The sequence below is a fragment of the Acinonyx jubatus genome, chromosome C1 (assembly GCF_027475565.1).
Source record: "Acinonyx jubatus isolate Ajub_Pintada_27869175 chromosome C1, VMU_Ajub_asm_v1.0, whole genome shotgun sequence".
Lineage (NCBI taxonomy): Eukaryota > Metazoa > Chordata > Mammalia > Carnivora > Felidae > Acinonyx > Acinonyx jubatus.
Genome location: NC_069381.1, coordinates 10,461,382 through 10,475,817, shown reverse-complemented (window position 1 = coordinate 10,475,817; position 14,436 = coordinate 10,461,382). Strand labels below are relative to the sequence as shown.

General features: G+C 53.1%; 1 protein-coding gene across 5 annotated transcripts in view; it reads right to left on the bottom strand.

Annotated features, from left to right (window-relative positions):
- Positions 1 to 14,436, bottom strand: part of KAZN (kazrin, periplakin interacting protein) — a 1,065,865-nt gene that overhangs the window by 351,565 nt on the left and 699,864 nt on the right. The window lies entirely within an intron of this gene.

Below are 14,436 nucleotides of genomic sequence, written 5' to 3'. Positions count from 1 at the left end.
TTTGCAGATGTAATTAAGGTCTCTAATCAGTTAACTTTGAATCCAATCCATCAAGGGAAAAAAAAAAAAAATCATCACGGGTGGGCCTGACCTAATCAGGAGAGGCCTTTAAACTGGGGGCTGGAAGCAAGAGACGAGAAGCAGCAGTATGGGCCTCCTGTTGGCCTTAAAGCAGCAAAGTGCCATGCTACAGAGGGAGAGGGCCACCTGTCAGGGAATGACAAGTGACCTCCAGGAGGTGGGGGCTCAGTTCTACAACCACAGGAGCCGAATTCTTCCGGCAATCACGTGAGCTTGCAAGAGGAAGGTGAGCTCCAGATGAGAGTTCAGCCTTGCGAGACCTTGAGCGGACAAGTCAGTTCCGCCACGCCTAGACTCCTGACCCGCAGAGACGGTGACATAATAAACGGGTGTTGGGGAACGCTTTGCAATGCAGCCGTAGAAAACGACTACACCCTTAAAGCTCCAGATCCTACTCCTTGAGGGTGGAAACCAGGTCTTATTTGACCTGTCTTAGCAACTGGCACACAGTTAAATGAATGAGTGAGTGAATGCTGAGCGGTATTTCAGAAAGGCAACATGGTGAGGTCATCAGGCTCATGGGTTCTAGAGTCAGATGACCCGGCTCTGTCGCTTGCTAGCTGTGTGACCTTGGGCAAGCTGCTTGACTTCTCTGGGCCTGGGTTTCCTCATCCATAAAGGAGGGATGATAAGGGTACTTACTTTACAGGGTGGCTATGAGGATAAAGAGCTACTTTATATAAAGCACTTATTTAGTGCCTGTTGTGAGCCAGGAGTTGGAAGGACTAGGTGTTATTGCTCTGTTGTGGTGGACGGGAAGGAGAGCAGGCAGCCGAGTACAGCCGCGGGGTGTTAAAGGGACAAAGGACAAGACTGAAAGATGGGTGGCCCAGGTTCAGTGCTCAGCTGGGTCACGTGATCATGGGAAACCTCTGTGAGGCTCCGTTTGCTCGCTTCCATAACGGGGGTGGTGCTCCTGCCCGCCTCTCCGCTTGGGAAATTCTCACGGGAGAAGGTCCCTGTGTGCACGTTGCAAACTGTGAGGCACTGTGCACGCGTTAGCTCCTGGGAAAGGCAGGCGGATGGAAGGGACAACGGAGGAGAGGGTCAGGGAGAGGGGACATCTGTTGGCGAAGCAGAGGAGGTGACAGAAGGCAGAGGTTGGAGCAGAAGATTTCTGGGAGAGCCCCCAGGATCGCAGTTAGAGGACTGTGGATGGAGACAAAGCAGCTAGAAGGTACACAGAGTTTGCTCTAAGATGGGGAGGATGGTCCTTGTGTGCCTTCAGTGGATGTTTTCAGAATTAAAAAAATGGAAAAGGACCAGGAAGGACAGACTTCCAGCTGACATGGCCAAGCAATTCAGAAAGTCCTGGTCGCCGAACCCCATTCTCCTCACAACTTCCTTTAAACTTGGACTTTACGGGGGGCGCCTGGGTGGCTCAGTCGGTTGAGTGCCCGACTCCTGGTTTTGGCTCAGGTCATGAGCCCACAGTCCGTGAATTCGAACCCCGTGCCGGGCTCTGCGCGGAGAGTGCAGAGCCTGCTTGGGATTCTCTCTCTCCCTCTCTCTCTGCCCCTGCCCTGCTCGCGCACGCTCTCTCTCTCTCTCTCAAAATAAAAAACAAAACGAAACAAAAAGAAAACTCAGAATCTAGGTTCGAGAAGCAGGTGGGTCTTTGCACATCTTGTGCTTGGTTATTGTGAGGAGGAAATGCATGTTTCCTCATTTAAACTTGTCCTCAACTCAAAGTACCAAGGAAGAGGAAAGCTAGGAGGGGCAGTGAGAATCACTTCCCCTGACCCATTCCTACAGGTGGGGAGACTGAAGGCCAGGTAAGTCTTGGTGCCCTGTCACCAACTGTTCCAGATGCCACCTAATAGTTGCTCCATCGATAGCATTCTGCACAAATGGGATGACGGAAGAGCACCCAGCAGAGGTGGTGGGCCACAGCAGGTAGGTCCTCCGCTGTTCATCCCTTCCCCACACTGGGTTCCACGGTGTGCCTTTACAGAGGCGCCCGAGACCTCCGTTCATCCAGCAAAAACTCACGAAGCAATGGCTCTGTGCCAAACACTGGGGGGCCAGGGCAACCGGGGACGAGACTCCGTGGGCCACGGGGAAGCAGCCCAAGTCCTGGTGGAGAGCGAGGCTTTGGAGCCGGATCGCACGGCTCGGACTCCCAGCTCCCCTAGCTGTGCAACGTGCACACGGTAGCTTCCCCTGCCTCAGTTTCTGCATCGGTGACATGGGGATAATAACAGAACCCGTGCCGGAGGACTGTGGTCAGGATAAATGACGAGATGCATGACAGACGCTAACACGGAGCCCGCGGGGCCCAGATGCTGGTTGTTCTTACTGCTATTACCCAAGGAGCCTCTTGGGGGCAGGGCACCGGGTTCTCACGGCGCAACAAACTTGGGAATTAAGAGTAAACTCTCTGCTGTAGCCACTGGGTGGCCCAGTGGATGGCTTCAACCTTGTCTTTCTGCCCAAGAGTGAGAAAAAAAACCAAGACCTAAGCACGCTGTTCTCTTCCTCACGGGAAGGGCCCTGAGATCAGCAGCTGTTCTACACAGTGCCTTCCTCAAGGACCTTCAAACCTGTGTGAGCAGCTCACAAGAGGAGGGAAATCACCTGAAGTGAGAGCCAAGGACACACAGAAGCTGACAGCAGAGATGTCTGCAGTCACCACAAACATCTCCAGCCCCGGGCCCCTCTGTGGGCCGTGTGCATTCATTGTGTGCACACGTGAGGAGAGGTTCTACAGGGTAGACCAGGTGGCCAGGCTAACAGGCTGGCTCTTCTGACATTTGTTTCCTTTCTTCTGAATTCCTTTAAGATCGCCTAACACCGGTGGTGAGAAATTCCGTCTAGAGCCAATTACCCAGCTAATGGAGAACAGGAATACTTTCACACTCTTCAGCTGTTCCGAAGAATGTACCTCCAGATGCCTCTTGAGGAGGGATTTGTCCACCATGGGCCCACGCACGGGGCAGTGTTGGCACCTGCTTGGAAGTTGGACTAAATGGGACCTCAACTGGTATGAGGGTAACCAGACTGCATCAATCTGGACCCAAATCACAGGCGGTCTCCATCGGACAGTCCCACAGGGCAAGACTAAGTTATACGGAAAGAAAGGAAGAAGTAACAACAGATCCAACAGAACTTACTCCACAGGACGAGTGTCACCAGATGAACACCGTTGTCAGCCTTGGCACCATCAGTATCTGGAGCCAGACAATCCCTTGTTGAGGGACCGTCCTGGGCGCCTTAGATGTTTAGCAGAATCCTTGGACTCTACCCACTAGATGCCAGTAGCACCCCTCCCCCTCTGTTGTGAGAACCAAAAATGTCTCTGGAAACTGCCAGACGTTTCCTGGGAACATCCACCCTCGGTGGAGAGCCACTGAGTTAATATAAAATAATCACAGTGCCAGCTCCATAACTGACAGTGATGAGCACTGAAATAACAGTGCTTTTAGAAATGCGGGATAATCATGTGTCTGTTAGGGAAGATGGCAAAATGCTCCCAATTCTTCACCCCAGGCTTGGCTGCGTGACTTGCTTTGGCCACTGGGACGCTAACAGACATGGGGCCGAGCAGAGGCTTGCAATGTGCTTGTACAGTTAGGCTTGTCCCTTCCATCCCCTCTGCTACTGCCATGAGGACACGCCCGAGCCGGCCCAGTGGAAGGTGAGACATACAGAGCACAGAGCAGTAGTCCCATCACGCCCTCCGACAGCGGGATGACCTGTAGGGACTGAGCATGCTCAGTCAACATCAGAGCCGTCTAACCGACCATCAAGACACGTGAGCAGCAGGCATGTATAGTTATTTATGTTTTGGGTCTGTGTCACGCAGCATTAGCGGCATATCAAAAACTAGCTGATACATGAGCAACTATGGGGAGGGTGCCATCTTGTATCACATATAGACATCCCGAAGTCCCGGCGTCATCAGGGCTGGGAATACCCGGCTGCTTTTGACTGTGGTGTGTGAGGGGGCGCGGGGAGAAGGTGAGGGTGGGAAGGAAGCACTCACTCTGCAGCTGCTCCAGGCTGACTCTTAGCCACGGACTGCACTAGGGGAATGTTCCAGCCTGTCAATGTCTGGGCTGTTTCCGTCCTCAGCTTCTGACTTTATCTTTCCTTTCCCCGCTGAGGCCCAGCTTTGGTTCTCTGGGTAAGAACAGAGGACCGAGCAGCTGCCAGTTACTGGGGTCAGTGAGAACACAGAGCGACCATTCAAGAAATAAAGTGCATCTTCCAGGGCATGGCTCTCGGGCAGGTCCTGGGGTCCCTCAAAGCCTGGATGATTGCAACACGCCCCGCTTCCTGGGGTCTGGTTTCCCTACCACTAAACGGAGTTGGAGCTCTACCTGCTTTTCGGAAGGCATCAAAAACTTCTATGGTGAGGACGGCGTGGTTTCAGCATTGTTGGCGTCAACCCAAACCAACAAAGCATCTCACTGGCCTGCAGTGTGGACCGAAAACGAAGACAAAAACTATTGAAACCTACAGAGCAGCCCTGTGACGTCTCCTTCTCCCTGGCCACCACCCATTGAATCACCCAACCACTGAATCACCGAGTCCTGTGGGATCTTCTCTAAAATGACGTTAGGACCCACTCTCCCCATGCCCACTGCCGGCACCCAGGGCCAAGCCACTGACATCTTGCACAAAGATGGCTCAAGGTCCCCCAACACATCTCCCCACACCCACCCCTGCCCCTCCAGGTTCTTCTCTGTACGTCGGCCAAGGTGATCTTTTTTTCAAAGGTTATTTTATTTATTTTGAGAGAGAGAAAGCATGAGTGGGGGAGGGGCAGAGAGAGAGGGAGGGAGGGAGAGAGAGAGAAACAGAGAGAGAGAGAGAGAGAGGCAGGCTCCACACTGTCAGTGCAGAACGGTGAGATCATGACCTAAGCTGAAGTCTGACGCTTAAGGGACTGGGAATCACCCAGGCACCCAGGCCAAGGTGATCTTTTAAATGCAAATTGGATAAATGTCTTTTCCGGGCTCCAACCCTTTAATGGTTTATGTGAACTTTCGTGTTGAAACTCAAACCCAGAGCCTGGCTTTGTGCCCTTTCTCACTTCACCCTGGATTCTCCCCCCCTACCCTCCACCCCCACCTATTCACAGAGCTTTAGCTTTCTGGCTTCTTTGCATCTTAAATGCCCTGCATCCTGCTCCTTTGAGACTCAGAGTGCCACTCCACGCACCCTGTGCCTCTCCTGTATTGTTGTCCACGGCTCCGTCACAAATGGTTTCAAACCCAGAGGCTCAAAGCAACGGTGACGGTCTCAGTCTCTGTGCATCAGGATTCCTGGATCCTATGAGCTTCTATCTCAGGGTCTCCCGCCGGTTGCAAGGTCTCAGCTACGGCTGCAGGCATCTCAAGGCTCAACGGGGGAAGGACTTGCTTCCCAGCTCAATCACGTGGTTGTTGTGGCTGGTGGCAGCAGTCGGTTCCCTGTGGATCGGTGGGGCTGAGCCTCCAGGTTCCTCCCTGGCTGTTGATCAAGGCTACCCCCAGCTCCTGGCCACGGAGACCTCTCCATCACTCACAACCTGGCGGGGTGCTTCTTCAACGTGAACAAATGAGAGAGTGCGAGCAGGACTGTAGGCACAGTCCCGTGTAACCTAATCCTGCAAGTGACATCCGACTACTTCACCATATTCTAATAGAAGCAAGCCGTGATTCCCGTGCACATTCAGGGGAAGGGGACCACGCAGGGGCAAGAACACCACGAGGTGGGGATGATGGAGAACCATTTTCGAAGCTGCCTGCAACACCTCCCTTCTTTCAGAGAAATCAGCGTGGCCCCCAAGCCCAAATGTGGCCCTCAGTTATGTATTTATCCCCTCAACGATGATTTATTAAAGGTTTACTGTGTGCCACCCACCCTTCTCAGCCCTGGGCATCAGGCAGAGCACACAGGTGACCTCAGCTCTGGCCTCAGGAACTTTCATCCCACTCGGGGAAGACACAAAATGAACAAATAAACATAATAATACCAAATGGCAATCACTTGTTTGGGAAAAACAAAGCAGGGAAAAGGGAGACAGGGAGGGCCGTGTAACTACAACAGGACTTTCCTATTCAGAGCCCTCAGGAAGTGAGGATCAATTCGTACCAATACAAGAGGAAGGGTGTTCCTGGCGGATGGAACAGCCATTGCGAAGGCCCTAAGTTGGAGCACAGTTGGGGGATGCAGGAAATAGCCAACAGGAGGTAGTGTGGCTAAGCTTCCCCACCACGGCGAGAGGGAAGAGGTGACCATGGTGGGACCGTGGTGGGACTCTGAGCTCTTCTCTGAGTCAAGTGGGAGCTTCTGGGGGCTTTGAACAGAGCGATAACGTGATCTGATTTGTAGCTTAAAAGATCCCTTTGGCTGGCCAGAGCTGAAGCAGGGAGACCAGCTCAGAGACCACGGTGGCCGGGCCAAGGGCAGCAGCCATGGTGGAGGGGAGAAGCGGGTAAGCCATGGACGTACTCTCAAACACCGGTCCTTCCCTGGAGTGGTACCTATCGCCGTTGTAAACGAGTAGTTAACTGTGCAACATGTCATTGTTTACGGCCTGCTTCTCTCTTCGGTATTAACTGCACGAGGGCACAGGCCGTGTCTGGCATGTTCTCTGCCTTCAGAGCCTGGGGCGCAGTACGAGTGGATGGAGGGCAGTATTTTATAGCGTGTGACACACGACCTTTGACACAGCAGCTCTGTGTGTGCTGCAGAGGTGGCACGGGGAGTGATGCCAAGTCTAGAAGTTTCCCTTGGGTTGAATCCCCCCTCCAGCTCTTACTCTCTGTTCTTCTTTGGGTGAGTGTCTGAACCCCTCTGAGCCCTGTCTCCCTTCTCTGTAAATTGCGGGACAAAAGACCTATCTCGTTAAGAAATGTTCGTCAGCAACTGCAAATGACAGTAACTAGCACCTGGAAGACACCAACACATAGGAGCTCATGTCCCTGCTAAGCTGCCTCATGTGCCTCTGCTCTTAGAAGGGAAGGACCGCAACAGCATGGATTCCTACTGTCCCTCAACTCTGCCCCCTCTCTGTCGTTGCATCCTGGGAGCGGTGGCCTCTCAGATAGTGGCGGGTGTGAGATAATCAACTTCCTGTGGGAAAGACCGGCCCCCGAGTCCTCTCTCTGCTGAGCCGACTGAGTGGCTTTCCTCGCCGGACCACCGGGTACAGCCGTGGCTTCCCTGAGGAGCCCTGGGTACTTCTCAGGGGCTGCTTCAGCTCCCCCCTCCCCTGCCCCCTCCCTCCAGGAGGTTCTTCTGGGCCCTGGCAGGCTGAGACCCACCTCTTCAGGGCTCTCACTCAGATTTAGCCTGAGTTTGTCATGTTCCCGACTCTGGAGTTCAATGCTTCCGGGGCATCACAAAGGTTGGTGTCGTTCCATCCCCCCTCATACGTGCCTTTGGACATGGAAGGAACAGAACTGGAAAGACACACATGTTGCACTTCACGAATCTGGTCTTTCGTTCCGCAATTCAAGACAAGAATCTGGGCTCCGGAGAGGGACCCGTGTCGATGTGTCTCAGCTCCCCCGATCACTGGCATGTGCCTCTGTGTCTCTGACTCCTCAGCTGTGCAAAAATGATGGCGATAAGCACCTCACCTCCTCAGGTACTTACGAGGATACAACGAAAAGGGGGATAGAAGGTCCCCTGCCCCAGTGCCTGACAGGCTAGGCAGTCAAAATAAATAAACAGAGAAATAAAAGGTGCCTGTCTTCATCAACTGCATCACGGCCACCACCACCCTCCCATCATCACCAGCATCACCAACAGGTCCTATGTGTCTACTAGGAGCCAAGTCAGGGACTCCAGATCCAGAGGGCATAAAACACGGCCCTGGTAAGTGATACTCTCCCGGGCTTGTTTATTTCCATGCTCAAAAACTATCTTTAAACTCCAGGACCTGCTGAGGGAAAATAAAATTAACTTAAACAAACAAACCAACCAAGTAAGAGTCGAAGACAGCCAACACTGCAGGACAGAAAACAAGAAATCCTTCTTGAAGTGCTCATGTTGGCTGCCACCAGCTGAATATTCCTGGGGTTAAAAAAAAAAAAAAAAAAAGAAAAAGAAAAGATACCGCGAGGCGAGACCAGCCGCTATGGATCGGGGGCACTATTCACAAATCTGGGACCAGAGCCATCCATGTTACTCTGCGTGAACAGAGCTGTGGGCCGCCTTCTACACAGGAGCGTTCTCAACTCCTTTGGTGTCTTTTTTTTTTTTTTTTAAATTTTTTAATGTTTTATTTATTTTTGAGGCAGAGACAGAGTGTGAGCAGGGGAGGGGCAGAGAAAGAGGGAGACGCAGAATCCGAAGCAGGCTCCAGGCTCCGAGCTGTCAGCACAGAGCCCAACGCGGGGCTCGAACCCACAAACCGTGACATCATGACCTAAGTTGGAGGCTTAACCAACTGAGCCACCCAGGCGCCCTTTACTGGTGTCATTAAAAAGACCTTTACGTGGCTCTGTGCAGAGACCGTGTGAAAACCCTCCGATGCCAACCTTAGACAATTCTTAACCAGACACCTGGCACATTTAGGAACAAAAGATAGGCCCGTGGGAATTATTTATGAAAACAACATGTTATACTATCCCCCATGCGGCCAAGAAGTTTTCTGTGCTTTGATCAAATTCACAGGGACCCAGGAGCCTCGGTCAGGATCATGCTCGGGGACTGAAACAGAACCCGCAAAGCACTTGTTCCCACTAATTGCCTCTGAGTTCCCTTCTACGGAACTTCAGAGTCCAAAGCCCCAGCCCCGTAACCACTCCCTGTGCAGATGCGGGCTCCCCGGGTGAGCACCAGATTTTCTCACTGACGGAAAGGCACAACCAGGTCTTCGGCGGGCAGGGGTGGGGGAGGGTGTTGCAAAAAGGCTTCAAACAGAGGGAATCCAGCCTTTCTGGATGCATTGCCCACGATTGGGAAGGAGGAACTCCAAAAGCCGGAGCCAGTGAGGAGGAAGCAAATGCCACGGTGGCCAGATCTGGAAACTGCTCAGACTCAACGGACCTGGATTTTCCAAAGGAACACTTGGCATCCTGACTTCATTTCCTGAAGCCCTGGCAGGGTGTTTCACGCGGCAAGCTCCGTGACAGAGGGGCTCTGTCTTACTTTCCCCCACACCTGCAGGGCCCGGGCACAGTGCTTGACAAGTAGCACTGGACGAGCCACACTTAATCAGGGAGGAGGGCCGAGGCGCAAGAACCACAGACGCGAAACCTTTACGGACTTCAAACAACTGCCCCAAACGCCGATGCCTTCGGCGTAAGTGCAGGCTTCTTGATAATTTATGTGACAGACAATTATAGGAGGAGACGGCATCTTGGGACAAAATCTTAGTTGGCAAAGCATTCGCAATGGCGCTTGGTGACTCTGGGACCCGGGAGAAATCCTCATGCTCTTCAACAGCAGGGAGTTAGGTGTGGGAATGAGAGCAAATAAAGACCTCAGAGGAAGAGCCACACCACCATCACGTGGGCCTGGAGAGTTCTGGAAAAGAGACCTGCTGAGATCGGGAAGCCAGTGGAATGGCCTGGCATTATTCTCAGGACGCACGGTGGTCCTCAACCCTTCTGAAGGCTTTACATTACTGCCTTGATTCTGCTGCCTCAGATGGTTACTTGAACACTTACTGGGTGCTGTGGGGGAAGCGGAACTCCTATGCCTTATATCTCTTTATGTATTTATTTCCTCTGGATGCCAAGCCCTCTACCCGGTCCCTTGACACTGGGTTCTCCCCTCTCACCCATGGGAAGCTGTGACCTGTGTTCCCTATTCTACTAGACAAATGTCACCATCACGCATGGCATCTTTTACACACATTTTACACACAGATCGTAGCTTGGCGACACCCAGGCAAAGGTTCTCACGTGCTGGCGTGCACTGGCTGGGGGGCTGGACTTTAGGACACGCCATGCTATCTGCGGCTTCGAAGGTCACCGGGGGAGAAGTTCATGGCACCAGAGAGAAGCCAACAGGGAGGGTTCCGTGTAAGCAGGGATTCGATGGCTCTGTGCACCACCCAGCCCCTGTTCCTTCCAACTCCTGGGGTGTGAGGGGAGACAAACAGGTGCTTTAGTACAAATCTCTACAAGAGAAACAGCCCAGAGTGCCTTCCTTGATCAGCCAGACAACCAGAAACAGATGGCAGGTTCAAATCAGGAAAAAAAGTGATTCGTGAAGGGGGTAGGTGAACTGCTTAGGGCTAACTTGTGCTCCCATGAATTCCTACATCGAAGCCCCAACCTCCAGAGCCTCCGAATGTACTCTTGTTCTGAGACGGGGTCTTTAAAGAGGGGGTCAAGATAAATGAGGCCACTAGGGTGGGGCCCTGGTCCAATACGACTGGTTGTCCTTTCAAGGAGGGGCGGGGGCCGCAGGGGCAGGAGGGAAGGCCCTGTGAACAGCAGCAAGATGGCGGCCATCGGTAAGCCAACGAGAGAGGCCTCAGAGGAAACCAACCTGGCGGACGTCCAGCCTCCAGAACCGTGAGACAATAGATTTCTGTGGTTGAGACCCCCGAGTGTGCGGCACTTTGTTACGGCAGATGAATACAGGAGCCGTCTGTGCAGTAACCAGGGGCTGTAACCACCCAAGGGCCTATAAAGGAAAGGGTTGTGTCCGGAGGACTGCCTTGCAGTGACCTTCGGTGGACAGACAGCGTGCAGTTCCACAGCGACCACCCAGAGAGGGAGCCAGGACAGCGAATACCCTGACCTCACCCCCACTCCCTGCTCCGAGCTCCTGCTGGGAGACTCCCTGTTGGCTGAACGCGCTGGTGCCATCTGTATATGTCGCCTGTCATGACAGAGAGCAGGGGGCAAGGGTAGAGAATGACCTGGAGGAGCAAACGGAAAATATTTCTAGACATGGGATGTAGAGACTTCGAACTTGAAGAAAAGCACATGATGTCATGGCCACGGTGCCCCTCCTGGAGAGGACGAATTCAGTCTTACGTCTCTTACAGAGGGTGGCCTGCCAGGTTATCCCCCAGAGCCAAGGCCCACAGCCTCCTCTAAGGTGCGGGTCAAATCATTCCCCTTTGCCCCGTGGATGCACCTCTCCGCTTTGCAGGGAACTAACGCAGTGTTCCAGACACACACGCTGGGTCTCATGATGATGCTAGGTCCTGATGATGCCAGTGGGAGGCCGAGCTGGCCTGGCTCACCTTGTCCCTTCCAAAGATGCTCTTCTTGCTGTCACGGTATGATGGGAGCTCTAGAACTTTGTTCACAGGGCCCTCGTGCTGTGGAACCGTGGGTATTACAGGATCTTTATGGGAGTTGGTGTCAAAATCCCCTTGGGTGGGGAGCGCTTCTTGCCTCTTCCTGATATTTCCTCCCACGAGGGTCATCCGTCGGTGCTGTCCTGCAGGCCTTTCCCACTCTTGTCCCCGCACCCCCAGGGAGACGTGACTCATCTGACGGGTAAGTCTGCAAGGAGAAACTGGCTATGCACAGCCCGGCCGCTCCCTTCTCTCCTCCCTCTTTTGAGGGTGAACTGCCTCCTCGCTCCTCCAAGATCCACGCTGGGTGAGTATGTCTGTCTGATCCCAGGATTCGGAACGAGGACGCCCAGTGGCTCCCACACAGAAGCCGCCTTCTTCCTTCTCTTCTTCTCCAGAGAACTGATCAACCTCCTCTTGGCCAACCTCGTCCATGATGGAAGCTGTACAAGGAGCCTGTAGCTCGGTTCTCAGGCACAGCCCCAGAGACCCAACAGGTCCCTGGGTTCATATCCTTGCTCTACTATTTACACACTGCATGGCCTTGGGGAAATATCTTAGCCTCTCAAAGCCTCCGTTTCCTCATCTCTAAAACGGGGGTGATAACAGTCCTTACCTGATGGGATTATTATTAAATGGGATTGTCTACTCAGCAGTCAGTGTGTTGAATCCAGTAACGAAAATATTGCTCCCCCCACCCCCCAGTTGTTTTTGAGTAGGCTTCACATCCAGCGTGGAGCCTGATGCGGGGCTTGAACTCACGACCTTGAGATCAAGACCTGAGCTGAGATCAAGAGTCAGACGTTTAACCAACTGAGACACCCAGGTGCTCCTTGGCCCCCTGAGTTTTTAAATGGGGTGGGGGTGGAGGAATAAGTGGATGAAGGGTAGATTTTAGTTGTAAATCCTGTTTCCCTCATTCTCGGGTGAAGGAATAACAGGGGTAAGAAGTGAGGGTGGTCCCGGAAGAAGGGGACAGTCCAAAAAGCTCAAAGTAAACACCTCAGCAGAGCCCATTGCTACGGGCCGTTTTACATTTTAATTAAAACAGGTTGTGGGCACCTGGGTGGCTCAGTCGGTTAAGCGTCCGACGTCGGCTCAGGTCATGATCTCACAGTTCACGGGATCGAGCCCCGCGTCGGGCTCTGTGCTGATGGCTCGGAGCCTGCAGCCTGCTTTGGATTCTGCGTCTCCCTCTCTCCCTGCCCCTTCCCTGCTCATGCTCTGTCTCTCTCTCTCTCAAGAATAAACGTGAAAAAAAATTTTTTTAAAAACCAAAAAACAAAAAAAAACAGGTTGTTGCCTGGGGGGATCCTCAAAAGGCAAAGAGTACCTGACAGGAGACTAGGAATTAAGAGGTGGGGCCTCATGTAGGACTTTCCTCCTTCCAGCTCCGAGAAAAACAAAACAGGGGTGTGAGGTGGGGTTTCTTGGGGGAATCCACAAAGCCCCTACAATTGTGTACTGATTTCGTGTGTCTTTCATCTTGTTTGGTAGAGGACAGACCATCTATATGTTCAGGCACTTTATTCTTAACCTTTGGGATTTCATAAACCCATGAACCACCCCCCCACCCACCCCCCTGAGAAGTGAGGGAAGGTACCAATTCTCTTCGCGGGAAGAACACACACACCATTCTGCAGACCATGTCAGTGCATTCTGGAAACCCGTTAGGCCGTGCAAGTGTTTGAAGATCAGAACCCCTAGCACCAGGGTCGCTTCCTTAACCTCCCGAGCTGCCCGGGCCCTCGCGCCTTTTCAAAACATCAAATTTAGGACCCGAAGAGAAACGTGAAGCGAACAAGGCCAGCCCTCCCTTCCCCCTTAGTGGTTCCCTGCTTCCCAGACTTGTACTTGGAGCCCCGGTGATGAACAACCAGACAGCAGACGCATCCGTGCATACCGGAAAACCGACCAGAAGCAAGGCTGTGCTTCAGCATGCAGAAGCACAGAGTAAGGGGCCTGTGGTCTGGCGAGGACTGGGGGAGACCGGGAGACAGGGATGCTAAGATGGGGTGGGGGGCGGTGCACATGCTGAGGTGGAGGGAAAACGTGTCCCTGTGAGTCAGGTCAAGGGGAGGGGGAGGGAGCCACCTTCTTCTTACGGGCTCTCTCTCGTCCGAGAGTGAAATCCTGGTGGAAAGTGCCCGGGGGAGACTTCTCTGCTTTTTAAAAATTATACTAATGAAACATGTTTTAAATTAGACACCCGCGCCCAGAGGGCATGGGGGCCGCATCTTTTGAAAAGTCCAATAAATAAATAAGCAGCCTTAATTGAAATCTTCTCCGGCTGGTTCATTGGAACAAGACTTCCCTTTGAAGTCCCTTCCGTGGCCCCAGCCCCTTTGTGCGGGCTGAGGTTTCCCGGGGAGAGCAGGGAGGGAGAGGAAAACTGTCCAGAAGGCTCACCCAGCGTGGATCTGGATGCCTGATCCACTGCTTAGAGGGGCTTGTTCCTTGCTAAGAGCTACAGTTACTGCTCAGTTCCGTTCCTCCCGGTTCCCTCCTGGCCCGGTGACCGGGGCTGCTCAGACAGGGAGAGAACCCGAGCCAGGAAGCTGCCTTCCCCCGAGTCTTTTCTACCTTCTTGCTACCTCTGGTGCATCTCCCGGTTGCTTTTTTAGGACAAGCAGACCCACACGCTCGACTTCCACCCCGGTGACATCTGCAAACAGAGGGTGGCTGTGTGGACACATTCGTCACGATGATATTTTCTTTTTTTTTCTCGGTGGAAATCATCGATCCTCTTAAATCGAAACAAATGCTTCCAGCAGACACCAGGAAGGTGTGACAGGGACGGGGACAGTGCGCCCAGTCTCTGCCTATTTGCTCAGTCGGGTTAGAGCCAGTTTTCAAGGACTTGGGCAAGGCCTCCTCCTTCCAGGCCTCATGGTGCTATATCACTGCTGTTGCCGTGGTCAATGGTTTTCCTAGTAGCACCTCCCCAGTACACGGTCATTGCCATCTGGGGGGCATGACATGCCATCTGTCATGCCCCTAATTCCTTCCTAAGGTCCACAAGACCCTCTGTGGCCCAGCCTCTTTCCAGCATGACCTTCCTACCCCTTGCTCATTATGACCAGGCTGCACCGACCTCCTTTCTGTTCTTTGAACACAACATACTTATTCCTGCCTCAGGACCTTTGCACTTG